Here is a 15,469-nt window from a genome sequence, read left to right as displayed (position 1 = left end):
GGGGTGTTTTTCTGCTAAGGAGACAGGACAACTTCACTGCATCAAAGGGACGATGGACGGGGCCATGTACCGTCAAATCTTGGGTGAGAACCTCCTTCCCTCAGCCAGGGCATTGAAAATGTGTCGTGGATGGGTATTCCAGCATGACAATGACCCAAAACACACGGCCAAGGCAACAAAGGAGTGGCTCAAGAAGAAGCACATTAAGGTCCTGGAGTGGCCTAGCCAGTCTCCAGACCTTAATCCCATAGAAAATCTGTGGAGGGAGCTGAAGGTTCGATTTGCCAAACGTTAGGCTCGAAACCTTAATGACTTGGAGAAGATCTGCAAAGAGGAGTGGGACAAAATCCCTCCTGAGATGTGTGCAAACCTGGTGGCCAACTACAAGAAACGTCTGACCTCTGTGATTGCCAACAAGGGTTTTGCCACCAAGTACTAAGTAATGTTTTGCAGAGGGGTCAAATACTTATTTCCCTCATTAAAATGCAAATCAATTCATAACATTTTTGACATGCGTTTTTCTGGATTTTTTTGTTATTCTGTCTCTCACTGTTCAAATAAACCTACCATTAAAATTATAGACTGATCTTTTCTTTGTCAGTGGGCAAATGTACAAAATCAGCAAGGGATCAAATACTTTTTACCCTCACTGTACTTTATCCGGTTTTAGTAGTTGAAGTTTACACTGAAAGCATTTTTCCATCCTGTAAATGTATTTTAAAAAACACACTGTTTGGATTTAGGCGTCCCGAAAAAACGCTTAGGTGGCCCGCCCAATGTATTCAATGGCAGAAAAATCCCAGCACAAAGCATTTAGACACGGCTACAAAGGTACATAGTGTGATTTAAACAGGACTGTTGCATATGGCTGTCCATTTAGTGATGTACAGATGGCAGAGCACTGAAATGTCAAGGCAATGGAGAACATTATGTACACAGGTCGCAGTGGAGTTCAGAAATCTGCATTTTCAAAATGCAGACCATCAAAAAATCTGTGTTTGAAACCATTTCACCTATGTTTTATATTGAAAGTCAACAGTGTTATTTTGCTTCAATAGAGTGATCAGGGGCGTGCAACTATGTTTTTTCTTCACAGAAAATACACTATATATACAAAAGTGTGTGGACACCCCTTCAAATGAGTGGATGCGGCTATTTCAGCCACACCTATTGCTGACAGATGTATAAAATCAGCACACAGCCATGCAATCTCCGTAGACAAACATTGGCAGTAGAATGGCCTTACTGAAGAGCTCAGTGACTTTCAACGTGGCACTGTCATAGGATGCCACCTTTCCAACAAGTCAGTTCATCAAATTTCTGCCCTGCTAGAGCTGCCCCGGTCAACTGTAAGTGCTGTTATTGTGAAGTGGAAACGTCTAGGAACAACAACGTCTCAGCTGCGACGTGGTAGGCCGTACAAAATCAAATCACATTTTATTGGTCACACACACATATTTAGCAGATGTTATTGCGGGTCTAGCGAATTTCTTGTTCCTAGCTCCATCAGTATCTAACAATTCACAACAATACACACATCTACAAAAGCTCACAAAACGGGACCGCCGAGTGCTGAAGCGCGTAGCCTGTAAAAATCCTCTGTCTTCAATTGCAACACTCACTACCGAGTTCCAAACTGCCTCTGGAAGCAACATCAGCACAAGAACTGTTCGCCGGGAGCTTCATGAAATGGGTTTCCATGGCCGAGCAGCCGCACACAGGCCTAAGATCACCATGCACAATGCCAAGCGTCGGGTAAAGGGGTGTAAAGCTCGCCGCCATTGGACTCTGGAGCAGTGGAAACTCGTTCTCTGGGGTGTTGAATCATTCAATCATTCACTACACTGACCTCAAGCCCATAGAACACCTTGATGAATTGGAACGCCGACTGCGAGCCTGGCCTAATCGTCTAACATCAGTTCCCGACCTCACTAATGCTCTTGTGGCTGAATGGAAGCAAGTCTCCACAGCAATGTTCTAACATCTAACATCTCGCCTTCCCAGAAGAGTGGAGGCTGTTATAGCAGCAAAGGGGGGACCAACTGTATATTAATGCGCATGATTTTGGAATTAGATGTTCAATGAGCAGGTGTCCACATACTTTTGGTAATATAGTGTATATTAGTGCAACACATTGGGCAGAAAATAGCTTCGTTCATCAGATGGCAACAGAAGTGCAACATTATTTGGCTAGCAGCCACACAATGCAATTAGCCTACAATGAAAAAGCAAGGTATTTTTTGCAGAAACGATGCATGGCCATCATATTTCTAATGTTTATCATAGAAAGAAGGTAGCCAGATACATTTCCTAATGTTTTGCTTGAAGTTAAAAAGAAACTTCAGAATTGTTCTACTTCATATTCATCATCTCCAGCAATCCGTTCTACCTAATTTCTACCAGCATGTTAAATGTGCAACCAGAGGGAAAAAAACTCTGGACCACCTTTACTCCACACACAGAGACGCATAGAAAGCTCTCCCTCGCCCTCCATTTGGCAAATCTGACCATAACTCTATCCTCCTGATTCCTGCTTATAAGCAAAAACTAAAGCAGGAAGCCCCAGTGACTCGGTTAATAAAAAAGTGGTCAGATGACGCAGATGCTAAGCTACAGGACTGTTTTGCCAGCACAGACTGGAACATGTTCCGGGATTTTTCAGACAGCATTGATGAGTACACCACATCAGTCACTGGCTTCATCAATAAGTGCATTGATGATGTCGTCCCCACAGTGACCGTACGTACATACACCAACCAGAAGCCATGGATTACAGGAAACATCCGCACTGAGCTAAAGGGTAGAGCTGCCGCTTTCAAGGAGCGGGACTCTAACCCGGACGCTTATAAGAAATCCCGCTATGCCCTCCGACGAACCATCAAACAGGCAAAGAGTCAATACAGGACTAAGATTGAATCATACTACACTGGCTCTGACGCTCGTCGGATGTGGCAGGGCTTGAAAACTATTACAGACTACAAAGGGAAGCACAGCCGCGAGCTGCCCAGTGACACAAGCCTACCAGACGAGCTAAACCACTTCTATGCTCGCTTTCGAGGCAAGCAACACTGAAGCATGCATGAGAGCACCAGCTGTTCCGGATGACTATGTGATCACGCTCTCCGTAGCCAATGTGAGTAAGACTTTTAAGCAGGTCAACATTCACAAGGCCGCAGGGCCAGACGGATAACCAGGACGTGTACTCCGAGCATGTGCTGACCAACTGGCAAGTGTCTTCACTGACATTTTCAACATGTCCCTGACTGAGTCTGTAATACCAACATGTTTCAAGCAGACCACCATAGTCCCCGTGCCCAAGGACTCTAAGATAACCTGCCTAAATGACTACCGACCCGTAGCACTGACGTCTGTAGCCATGAAGTGCTTTGAAAGGCTGGTCATGGCTCACATCAACAGCATTATCCCAGAAACCCTAGACCCACTCCAATTTGCATACCGCCCCAACAGATCCACAGATGATGCAATCTCTATTGCACTCCACACTGCCCTTTCCCACCTGGACAAGAGGAACACCTACGTGAGAATGCTATTCATTGACTACAGCTCAGCATTCAACACCATAGTGCCCTCTAAGCTCATCACTAAGCTAAGGATCCTGGGACTAAACACCTCCCTCTGCAACTGGATCCTGGACTTCCTGATGGGCCGCCCCCAGGTGGTAAGGGTAGGTAACAACACATCTGCCACACTGATCCTCAACACGGGGGCCCCTCAGGGGTGCGTGCTCAGTCCCCTCCTGTACTCCCTGTTCACCCATGACTGCATGGCCAGGCACGACTCCAACACCATCATTAAGTTTGCCGACGACACAACAGTGGTAGGCCTGATCACCGACAACGATGAGACAGCCTATAGGGAGGAGGTCAGAGACCTGGCTGTGTGGTGCCAGGACAACAACCTCTCCCTCAACGTGACCAAGACAAAGGAGATGATTGTGGACTACAGGAAAAAAAATAGGACTGAGCATGCCCCCATTCTCATCGACGGGGCTGTAGTGGAACAGGTTGAGAGCTTCAAGTTCCTTGGTGTCCACATCACCAACGAACTATCATGGTCCAAACACACCAAGACAGTCGTGAAGAGGGCACGACAAAGCCTATTCCCCCTCAGGAGACTGAAAAGATTTGGCATGGGTCCTCAGATCCTCAAAAAATTCTACAGCTGCACCATCGAGAGCATCCTGACTGGTTGCATCACCGCCTGGTATGGCAACTGCTTGGCCTCCGACCGCAAGGCACTACAGAGGGTAGTGCGTACGGCCCAGTACATCACTGGGGCCAAGCTTCCTGCCATCCAGGACCTCTATACCAGGCGGTGTCAGAGGAAGGCCCTCAAAATTGTCAAAGACTCCAGCCACCCTAGTCATAGACTGTTCTCTCTGCTACCGCATGGCAAGCGGTACCGGAGTGCCAAGTCTAGGTCCAAAATACTTCTCAACAGCTTCTACCCCCAAGCCATAAGACTCCTGAACAGCTAATCATGGCTACCCAGACTATTTGCACTGCCCCCCCACCCCCACCCCATCTTTTTACGCTGCTGCTACTCTGTTAATTATTTATGCATAGTCACTTTAACTCTACCCACATGTACATATTACTTCAACTACCTCAACTAGCCGGTGCCCCCGCACATTGACTCTGCACCGGTACCCCCCTGTATATATAGCCTCCCTACTGTTATTTTATTTTACTTCTGCTCTTTTTTTCTCAACACTTTTTTTGTTGTTGTTTTATTTTTACTTTTTTTGTTAAAAATAAATGCACTGTTGGTTAAGGGCTGTAAGTAAGCATTTCACTGTAATGTCTGCACCTGTTGTATTCGGCGCATGTGGCCAATAAAATTTGATTTGATTTGAACAGCAACATATGTGAAAATGGTGCGTTTCTGTGATTTGTAGTAAAAAAGATAGAAGGATGTTTCCAATGACATCATGTGATTCTTGTGATTTTGACCAATTGTGAGTAGGCATTGCCTACTAATTGGTTGATGTCATTGAAAACACTTATCTTTCTCTATCTTTTTTTACTACAAAACATAGAAACGTGCCATTTCCACATGTTGATGTTGGGGTGGTGCTGGAGATGATGGATATGAAGTTTGACATTTCCCTTTAATCTTTCATTTTACCGAGAAAAGTACCGGAGAAAAGTAGCTACACATCAGTCAGTGCGTGGTCTGCTGATAGAATGCCCGTTGGTGAATTCTGTGCACAATGGCAACTGAAGCACAAAATTAGTCTGAGCAGATATTGCAACAAGAAGCATTTTAGATCTGCGTTTAGAAAACACAGCAAGATATTTCTGCGTGGAAAAACGCAGAATTCTGCGTTAACGCGACCCCTGCGTTGGTTAGACACAGTAAGACTGGGAAAAACATTTTCACACCCCGAGAGCCATATGAAAGGATAGGTCTGCCTCTTGAGGTTATCTCCGAGTTCTCACGCTGTAGTCAAGGCCAAACATGTAGGAGTAACTCCGTCAGATAAAGCTATAGCCTAGGCCTGGAACAACAAATGTCAAGCTAAAATGTCCTAAGCCCTTACTGGTGTGCAGATTTTAACATGAACCGATTTTTGCCCCGTTATATCCTCCTTGGTTCTAATTAGGTAATTCACATTTCAAAACCGATGCTATGCTGAATCAATAGAAGAGGCAGATGTACAAATCATGCATGCAGATCTCCAGGGAATGCATTTCCCCAATCCATTAGGATATGTTACGCAGCTGAGGCAACTTGCTTTGTGATTCTTCACTTTTTTATTTTCTTCTGTATTTGCCTTGCCTTTTGAATGGGTTCCTCTGCTGTTTCCAAGGAGAAGAGCTAGCAAGCCTAGCTGTCTTGTTATTTCACCTGTTTCATGTCTGTCTCAAACCGTGTTCTTGCACATGGAGCCTTAACGGACAGACAGTGTGAGAGTTAAGACGTAAAGGGACTTCCACAAAGAGCCCTTTCATGCAGAGAGTGAAATATTAGAGAGAGGAGGAAATCCTGGATGAAGGGAAAAGGAAACAGCTGATTCTCTCTCTCTTTTATGGCTTGAGGAGGGGTTGAATTAGACTTGTACACCCCCACACAAGGTCGGGATCATCATGTCATCACTTATTGGTAGAGCTTTGACAACAAAAGCACCAGGAAAGCTGTGGTCATTTGCATGATTCCACTTCCTCTGTCTCTGAGGATGTTTGGGAGCTGGCCAGTCACACCCATGTCTGTCTGTGTGTCTGTCTGTCTCTACTAGTTTTTTTTTCTCCCTTGTTCATTCTTTATTTTCCCTCTCTCTCTTTATTTTGCTCTGGAATGTGTCTAGAGTCATGCGAAGGTCCCTCCCACCCTGTATGCGTTTGTGCAGTCCAGTCCACTTCCCCATAGGTCAGATTCTGTCTCAACTGTAGTGTCATTCTTTTAATGTGAATTGGGTGTAGCATGTGGTCATTCCATGAATGACATTTGGTAGAGCTTTGAGAAGTGCAAAGCTGCTTCAACCGGGTTACTTGAGTGAATGACTGACAGCGTATGATGGAGCTTCCCATGATTGTGTTCTGGAGCATTGAAGTGACACGTGTGTGTGTGTGTGTGTGTGTGCTTGCATGCTGGTTTGCTTACTGGATGAGGAGGGGGCAGCAGGACATTTGATCTTTGCTTGGTTCCATCTGTGTTTCATTGGGAGATGAGTTGTTGGGCTCTTGCTTACCCTCGCCCTGGCCCTTCCCATTGCGTGAGTGGAGGTCCGGCTTTAGGACAGGATGTGAGTGTGCTCAGCAGGAAGTAGTGAGTGTGTACTGGTCTGTGTGGTCAGGGAGATGACTGTCGCGGTGAATCAGACAGTAGGCATGACTAGAATCCACCAGGTCAGGATATAATAAAAGACAACATCAACTGTTCCAGTTATGGTTCAAGCTATGTTTTTAAGTATGCATTGATAACATATTGGAATGGATGAATGGGTACAACCCAACAGCACCAGGAAGCTGTGGTCATTTGCATGATTCCACTTCCTCTGTCTCTGAGGATGTTTCCGTTTGGGAGCTGGCCAGTCACACCCATGTCTGTCTGTCTGTCTGTCTCTACTAGTTTTTTTTTCTCCCTTGTTCATTCTTTATTTTCCCTCTCTCTTTCTTTTGCTCTGGAATGTGTCTAGAGGCATGCAAAGGTCTCTCCCACCCTGTATGCGTTTGTGCAGTCCAGTCCACTTCCCTATAGGTCAGATTCTGTCTCAACTGTAGTGTCATTCTTTTAATGTGAATTGGGTGTAGCATGTGGTCATTCCATGAATGCCATTTGGCCAGATTTTATGGTACTGTATCAGTATGTGCATTTTTCTTCCCCATTTTTTTTCTTCCCCATTTCTAAATCCGATTTGGTGGGATGGAGCTGCTGCTATGTGGATATAAGACCACTGTGTGTTCAGGAGAGAGAAGGGGGTTTCTGAGGGAGACATAGGCTAATTGTTGTTGTTTTGGCGGGTGGGGCTGTTGTCTCTCCTAATGATGTGTGTTTGTTTGTTTGTGTGCATGTCTCTCTGGGCCAGTGGCGCTACACTAATGATGACAAATGTTTAGGTGTGTGTCTATGAATGTGTATGAGAGAAAGATACATAATTGTGCACTGTTGACAACTTTGTTCCTGTCCCCTAGGAGTGGGCCTGAGAGTGATGGAGAGAGGAAAGTGAGGGAAGTTGTGATTTCTCTCTGGAACAGTAGGCCCTGTTATCATCGTGGGAGGGGGAGAGATGGATTGGCTAATAACTCCAGAAAGAGAGGTGAGAGGGTGGATGAAAGGAGGTGAAAAGGATGTCTGTAGCCAGCCCAGAGGCCAAACTGGCCCATACAGTAGGGGTGGAATGGTACACGGATTCGTACCGAACGGGGACCTCGGTTTGATCCACACTGTGAACCAGAATGAATACAAAAAACAAACAAAAATTACAAAATAAAAACACTAGGCCTATAGCTATGCCTACGTTGTATGGCATTGCCTGTTGATTAAATCTGATCTGAAAAAACATTGTAGGTTATTCCGTTAAAACAACTACAGCCTATACACATGTTGTAATCAAAATTCTAATCTTAACTGGCACATTTCAAACTATCCTTTCGTGAGGCGCAGGCGGGAACTAGTTCTGTACGATGGCGAGTGGGGGTGTCGAGAAACCAGAATAGGAGGATCCTCCATCATCGTTTAACTCTCCAGTTTGGAAACATTTTGGCTTCATTGTAGATTAGAACGGCGATGGACAGAGAGTTGTCGATAAAACATTAACAGTATGTCGCCACTGCTCAACGAGAGTAGCCTATACAGAGTGGCTCGTGTAGCTTGTTGTTGGCCAATCATAAGTCATTTAAGCGGCGCTACAGTCATAGAGCCTCCGTGTGTGGCAAAGCAAGTTAGGAGATGATCTAATCAATGGAAGATGGAATTAAAAGTTAAATGAGAAGGATATGCTACAACGACCAAGAGCCAACAGGTAGGCTGCTACTTAATCATCTGAATGAAGGTGTTGTTATTTGTAACTGTAGGACAGGGAGAAAGCGCACGCGGCCTTAATTAGCGTAGCTAGTTAGCTAATTTAGCTAGCTTAGCTAACTAGCTTCTCTCAGTTTGATGCAGTCAAGACAGGTACTACACTATATATACAAAAGTATGTGGACACCCCTTCAAATGAGTGGATTCAGTTATTTCAACCACACCTGTTGCTGACAGATGTATAAAATCGAGCACACAGCCATGCAATCTCCATAGACAAACATTGTAGAAGGGCCTTACTGAAGAGCTCATTGACTTTCAACGTGGCACCATCATAGGATGCCACCTTTCCAACAAGTCAGTTTGTAAAATGTCTGCCCTGGTAGAGCTGCCCTGGTCAACTGTAAGTGTTGTTATTGTGAAGTAGAAATGTCTAGGAGCAACAACGCCCAGCCGTGAAATGGTAGGCCACACAAGCTCACAGAACGGGACCACCGAGTGCTGAAGCGGGTAGCGTGTAAAAATAATCTGTCCTCGGTTGCAACACTCACTACAGAGTTCCAAAGTGCCTCTGTAAGCAACGTCAGCACAAGAACTGTTCGTCGTGAGCTTCATGAAATGGGTTTCCATGGCCGAGCTCTTCTGGCTGAATGGAAGCAAGTCCTGGCAGCAATGTTCCAACATCTAGTGGAAATCCTTCCCAGAAGAGTGGAGGCTGTTATAGCAGCAAAGGAATGTGATGTTTGACGAGCAGGTGTCCACATACTTTTGGTCATGTATGGTTGGTAATCATATTGGATAATAAATAACCTAGCTATAACAAGCTAGAAGTTAGTCTATGGTTGGTTGCTGTCTCTCCCTCCCTCCTTGCACCACGTCACTCACACTCAGTACACGCACCGCAAGGCCCCTCCACCTGTTAGAGCGTCTCGCCCCTGGTTAACAAAGTAGCTTACAAATTGACTTCTGCTGCTTCACTCACTCTGACTTGACCGGGTCTGGATCTGACCAGATCTATAAGGAACAGGTCTAGTTATCCTTGGGTCTGTTCAAATAAATAAAATAAAATTGTATTTGTCACATGCGCCGAATACAACAGGTGTAGACCTTACAGTGAAATGCTTACTTACAAGCCCTTAACCAACAATGCAGTTCAAGAAATAGAGTTAAATATACTAAAGTAAAAAATAAAATGAAAAGTAACACAATAAAATAACAATAACGAGGCTATATACAGGGCGTACCGGTAACAGATTAGTCGAGGTTTAGAACAGGTCTATATATTTAACAATTAATTTATGCATATCGGGTCCAGGTGGGAAAGCCCCATGTCCATTTCGGAATGGGTCCAGACCTTTGGTACATCTACATTTAAAAAAGTGTAATAAATCCATGTAATATAGCCTACACCTTCACAATAAATCAAAAAAAAAATTGACGGGTCTAAAGAAGCATGATATGAAGAAAATGTAGTCTTATTTCAGAAGAACAGAATAACATACTCTGAGATGTCCTTATGTTAGGTCCTGATCTGGCTATGCAAAATGGCTGTGGGCTACACTAGTTCATTTAGCAGACAAGATTTGCTTAGAATTCCGTGGCATTATTTTATAGTATGAAGAATACAATTGAACAAAGTTGAATAAATAGAATAGAAAGGATATTTTATCCAAACTATTTGATTGAGTGCGGCTATTCTGTGTTGAGCGGTTAACAAAGAAATAGGTATTCCTATATGCTTAATTTAGAGTTATTAATGTAACTTTAGTTGTTCTAAAAACGTTGGGCTATATGTTTAGATTTTTACTACATTGTAAGGCTGCATAATGCGACTCTGATAATTTGAAAAAAGTTGCTTGAAAGGCATGAGCTCTGCTTTGTTTTTTGCGCAGGCTGTACACACTACATCAGTCACTCATTCACAATTTGACAAGGACTTGATAAGCCTAAAGTTTCATGGCGGCTTCCCCTTTGTGTGGCCGTAATGCACCCTAAAAAAATCCATGCCTTTTGCGGCCAGTGGCCATTGTGCCCTTATACCTGAGTGCTGCGCGCTCCGAATCACCTCTCACTCACATGGCTCTCCATCCCGGGATCGGGTCTTTCTCACAGGCTACAAGTGAAGACAGACACATCGGGGATGCAACTGCGCGCGTCCTTATCCAATTCCGAGGTGCATATTGAAGATATTGGAAGAACTGTCCACATTTACTTTTCGTCAGCCAACAAGATGAGTAGGCATAATGAACAGCAAAAGTACTAACCTATGTTAATCTGCTATCCCGCATAGTACAAAAGTTGAACTATTCTGTGCGAGAAATAAATATAGTCTGGGACAGTTGTCGGATGCGATAGATCCCAAATGAATACAACCACTAGCATCAAAAAACCTTTTTTACACAATGGGGCTGACGCAACAGATCAGAACGTTTAGCTTAAAATGTTGATAGCCTAATAGTTTATTTCTTCACAGTATAAGCGCAGCAATGCGCACATGGTAGTAGGCTATAAGCGTGAATGTTCCATTAGCGGAAAACACCATTATCAAAAGTGATCGCAAATGCAATTATGCTTTTATTGTAAAGGTGTATTTTTATGGTGATAATGATCTTCCCCAAACTTGAAACTCACGCGCTGCTTATGTATGCCAGTTAGGCTCTACACCCCTTGTAAAGCGGATTAATGTGCTTCATTTTTTATTTGTTTATTTTACCCACTTTTTCTCCCCAATTTCGATCTTGTCTCATCGCTCCCAAACGGGCTCAGGAGTTGAAGGTTGAGTCATGCGTCCTCCGAAACATGATCCGCCAAACCGCGCTTCTTAACACCTGCCCGCTTAACCCGGACGCCAGCCGCACCAATGTGTCGGAGGAAACACAGTTCAACTGACTACCGAGGTCAGCCTGCAGGCGCCCGGTCTGCCACAAGGAGTCGCTAGAGCGCAATTAGCCAAGTAAAGCCCCCCGGCCAAACCCTCCCCTAACCCGGACGACGCTGGGCCAATTGTGCGCCGCCCTATGGGTCTCCCGATCATGGCCAGTTGTGACACAGCCCGGGATCAAACCCGGGTCTGTAGTGACGCCTCTAGCACTGCGATGCAGTGCCTTAGACCGCTGCGCCACTCAGGAGGCCCCAATGTGCTTAATTTTAAGAAGTTATTTGGCCACACTCACACATGCACACACACTCACACTCTGTTGTGTTTTTCCAGTGGTTCCCATGTCTGGATTTTCCAGGAATGTTGGCAGCCCCATGGGGAGTCTCTAGGCACTGTCTTTCTTTCTCTTGTTTTCTCTCTTTCTCTGGCCTTTCCCCCCTCTCTTCACTCTCTTTTTCTCACTCAGTAGTCACATAGTTTCACTGAGGTCAGGCTACATGCTGCTGTCTGTTCAGTGGGATGTGTACCTGTGTCTTTGCAAGTGTATGTTGTGTGCTCATGAGTGTGGTACCACCACGCCCTAGGCTCACGCTATATTTTAAACTTAACATGTTCTACATTTGTATTGGGTAACTTTGAGTGTGGAGCATACTCTGATAAATAGTATGGTCCCCCACTGTATCTATCCTGCCTGCCGGAAAACCCTTGGTTAAAGAAACCGGTTTATTGCACACCTTTGCTGGGCTATTACTGACCGAATTCCATTTCAGAGATGCCCGAGATGGCTCTGGGAGGCTGGGATTTCTTGCAGGACTTAGAACGTTCCCTTTGATTGATGCTGCGAGCTTAGAATCAACAAGCAGACATAAATAATCCTGGTTACTCTGTATTAGAAACACATGTTGCAGAGAGGACATTTTCATTTTAAAGGGGGATCGACCCTTTGACACTGAAGGTTAGATTTTGACAGCTCTGGGTGGGAGTTCTTCCTACATTAGCCTGCCAGAGAAGGGCTTTGTAAGAGCATACAAGCTAGAAGTACACACACACACACACACACACACACCACAATGCTGCTCTGCATTGGAAAAAGCCACACCTTGCTCCTGTGTGTCTTTTACCATAGACTTCCTTTATAACACCGTCTGAATAGACTGTGACCATTCACCTTAGTTCACTACCTGCCTCTGTTCACTTGGCCAGGATAAGGGAGTGGTGTGTGTGTGTGTGTGTGTGTGTGTGTGTGTGTGTGTGTGTATACAGTTGAAGTTGGAAGTTTACATACACCTTAGCCAAATACATTGAAACTCAGTTTTTCACAATTCCTGACATTTTATCCTAGTAAAAATTCCCTGTCTTAGGTCAGTTAGGATCACCACTTTATTTTAAGAATGTGAAATGTCAGAATAATAGTAGAGAGACTGATTTATTTCAGCTTTTATTTCTTTCATCACATTCCCAGTGGGTCAGAAGTTTACATACACTCAATTAGTATTTGGTAGCATTGCCTTTAAATTGTTTAACTTGGGTCAAACGTTTCGGGTAGCCTTCCACAAGCTTCCCACAATAAGTTGGGTGAATTTTTGCCCATTCCTCCTGACAGAACTGGTGTAACTGAGTCAGGTTTGTAGGCCTCCTTGCTCGCACATGCTTTTTCAGTTCTGCCCACAAATGTTCTATAGGATTGAGGTCAGGGCTTTGTGATGGCCACTCCAATACCTTGACTTTGTTGTCCTTAAACCATTTTGCTACAACTTTGGAAGTATGCATTGTCTATTTGGAAGACCCATTTGCGACCAAGCTTTAACTTCCTGACTGATGTCTTGAGATGTTGTTTCAATGTATCCACATAATTTTCCTTCCTCATGATGCCATCTATTTTGTGAAGTGCACCAGTCCCTCCTGCAGCAAAGCACCCCCACAGCATGATGCTGCCACCCCCGTGCTTCACGGTTGGGATGGTGTTCTTCGGCTTGCAAGCATTCCCCCTTTTCCTCCAAACATAACGATGGTCATTATGGCCAAACAGTTCTATTTTTGTTTCATCAGACCAGAGGACATTTCTCCAAAACGTACGATCTTTCTCCTCATGTGCAGTTGCAAACCGTAGTCTGGCTTTTTTGTGACGGTTTTGGAGCAGTGGCTTCTTCCTTGCTGAGCGGCCTTTCAATTTATGTCAATATAGGACTCGTTTTACTGTGGATATAGATACCTTTGTACCCGTTTCCTCCAGTATCTTCACAAGGTCCTTTGCTGCTGTTCTGGGATTGATTTGCACTTTTCGCACCAAAGTACGTTCATCTCTAGGAGACAGAAGGCGTCTCTTTCCTGAGTGGTATGACGGCTGTGTGGTCCCATGGTGTTTATACTTGTGTACTATTGTTTGTACAGATGAACGTGGTACCTTCAGGCGTTTGGAAATTGCTCCCAAGGATGAACTAGACTTGTGGAGGTCTACAATTGTTTTTCTGAGGTCTTGGCTGATTTCTTTTGATTTTCTCATGATGTCAAGCAAAGAGGCACTGAGTTTGAAGGTAGGCCTTGAAATACATCCACAGGTACACTTCCAATTGACTCAAATTGTCAATTAGCCTATAAGAAGCTTCTAAAGCCAACTAGGTGAAAAATCTGTCGATGTGCCCTTGAGCAAGGCACTTAACCCTAATTGCTCCTGTAAGTCGCTCTGGATAAGAGCGTCTGCTAAATGACTAAAATAAATAAAATAATGCCATGACATCATTTTCTGGAATTTTCCAAGCTGTTTAAAGGCACAGTCAACTTAGTGTATGTAAACTTCTGACCCACTGGAATTGTGATACAGTGAATTATAAGTGAAATAATCTGTCTAAACAATTGTTGGAGAAATTACCTGTGTCATTCACAAAGTAGATGTCCTAAACGACTTGCCAAAACTATAGTTTGTTAACAAGAAATTTGTGGAGTGGTTGAAAAACGAGTTTTAATGAGTCCAACCTAAATGTATGTAAACTTCCGACTTCAACTGTAACTGTCCTAAAGCTGTGCTGTGCCAGAGGAGTGCTTTTAACGCTGTTTGCTTGGTTGAATGCCCACACTGCATTCTTCATCTCTTTCCCTATAGTTTCCGTTTGTACAGTCTTTTTCTCTAGTGATTCAGTTCAGTCTCAGTAGTGCCACTGTACTCAGTTTGCCTTGCTTTGGCAGGCAAGCCCAGGCTTCTGCTCTGTGCTCAGGGGTTTTGTACATGTAACCAAGGCAGCTGTACAGTTACAGTATATCCTCATGTTGCCAAGCTGTCTTAGAAACAGCAGGAAAGCAGTCTGTGTGTGTGTGTCTGTGTTGTGTGATTAGTCTCTCACACACTTGTCTACAAAGACTAAGTTGGTGTGTCTGTACAGTGTGTGTGTTTTGCCTTGGGAGCTGCGCTGGCACAGAGTGTTTGTACCCAGTGATGATAACACACAGAGAGGTTAGAAGTAGAACGGTACACAGTCAGCATTACTCTGGTCCTTGGGACTGGGAACAGGCAGATTGGGGAGGGTGAAGGTCTCACTGGGCCAGCCTTACCCAGCTTCCACACATTAGGCTAGGTATGAGAGAGGAAGAGCAGGACCCTGTAAAACCCGTAACACCTCGGGGCAAGGCAGAGTGTGCCCATGTTTTTCTGTGTGTTTCTCTGTATGTGTGCATGTCAAAGTGTGTAGCTAGGTGTCTTTACACATAATTAATCAAAACCGGACCCCATGTAGTCGCATTCCTTCACTGGACTCCTATGGTAGGTAAGGCCTGGCAGACACAGAGGAGGAGGGCAAGGGCAGAGAGCTTATGAAGCTAGGGATCTGCTTTAACCCACTTAGAACACTGTCAGGGGCTGCTGCCAAAATGCCTAGCTTAGTGCTTTTAATCCTCTTCCCCAAGCCAACGTTTTTTTGCTTACCGACGCGCTCTTGTCTAACTTCCTTTTAGTCCGTTTGTGTGCGTTGTTTGTGGCCGTGTTTTTGTGTGTGTTCGTAATATGTTATGTGCACAGCTTGTCTGGTTGTTTCCTGGTCGTAAACACACTAGGGAAGAGCCCCCCTGTGGTTTGGAGTGAACCTCCCCGTTGGTTCCTCTACACACCCAGGCAGC

The 15,469-nt window shown here is 44.6% G+C and overlaps 1 protein-coding gene across 2 annotated transcripts in view; it reads left to right on the top strand.

Annotated features, from left to right (window-relative positions):
* The window catches only part of LOC121567374 (signal-induced proliferation-associated 1-like protein 3), a 103,954-nt gene that overhangs the window by 9,899 nt on the left and 78,586 nt on the right, over nt 1–15,469 (top strand). The window contains exon 2 of one of the 2 annotated variants that reach the window (XM_045217012.1): nt 7,656–7,780. The exons of the other annotated variant lie outside the window; for it this stretch is intronic. The gene's annotated coding sequence lies outside the window, so the exon portion shown is untranslated. The remainder of the gene's footprint in view (nt 1–7,655; nt 7,781–15,469) is intronic. 2 annotated transcript variants of the gene reach the window in all.

The sequence above is a fragment of the Coregonus clupeaformis genome, chromosome 6, assembly GCF_020615455.1.
Source record: "Coregonus clupeaformis isolate EN_2021a chromosome 6, ASM2061545v1, whole genome shotgun sequence".
NCBI classification, from domain to species: Eukaryota; Metazoa; Chordata; class Actinopteri; order Salmoniformes; family Salmonidae; genus Coregonus; species Coregonus clupeaformis.
The sequence above is the reverse complement of the archived record's forward strand: the minus strand, read 5'-3'. Positions and strand labels throughout refer to the sequence as shown.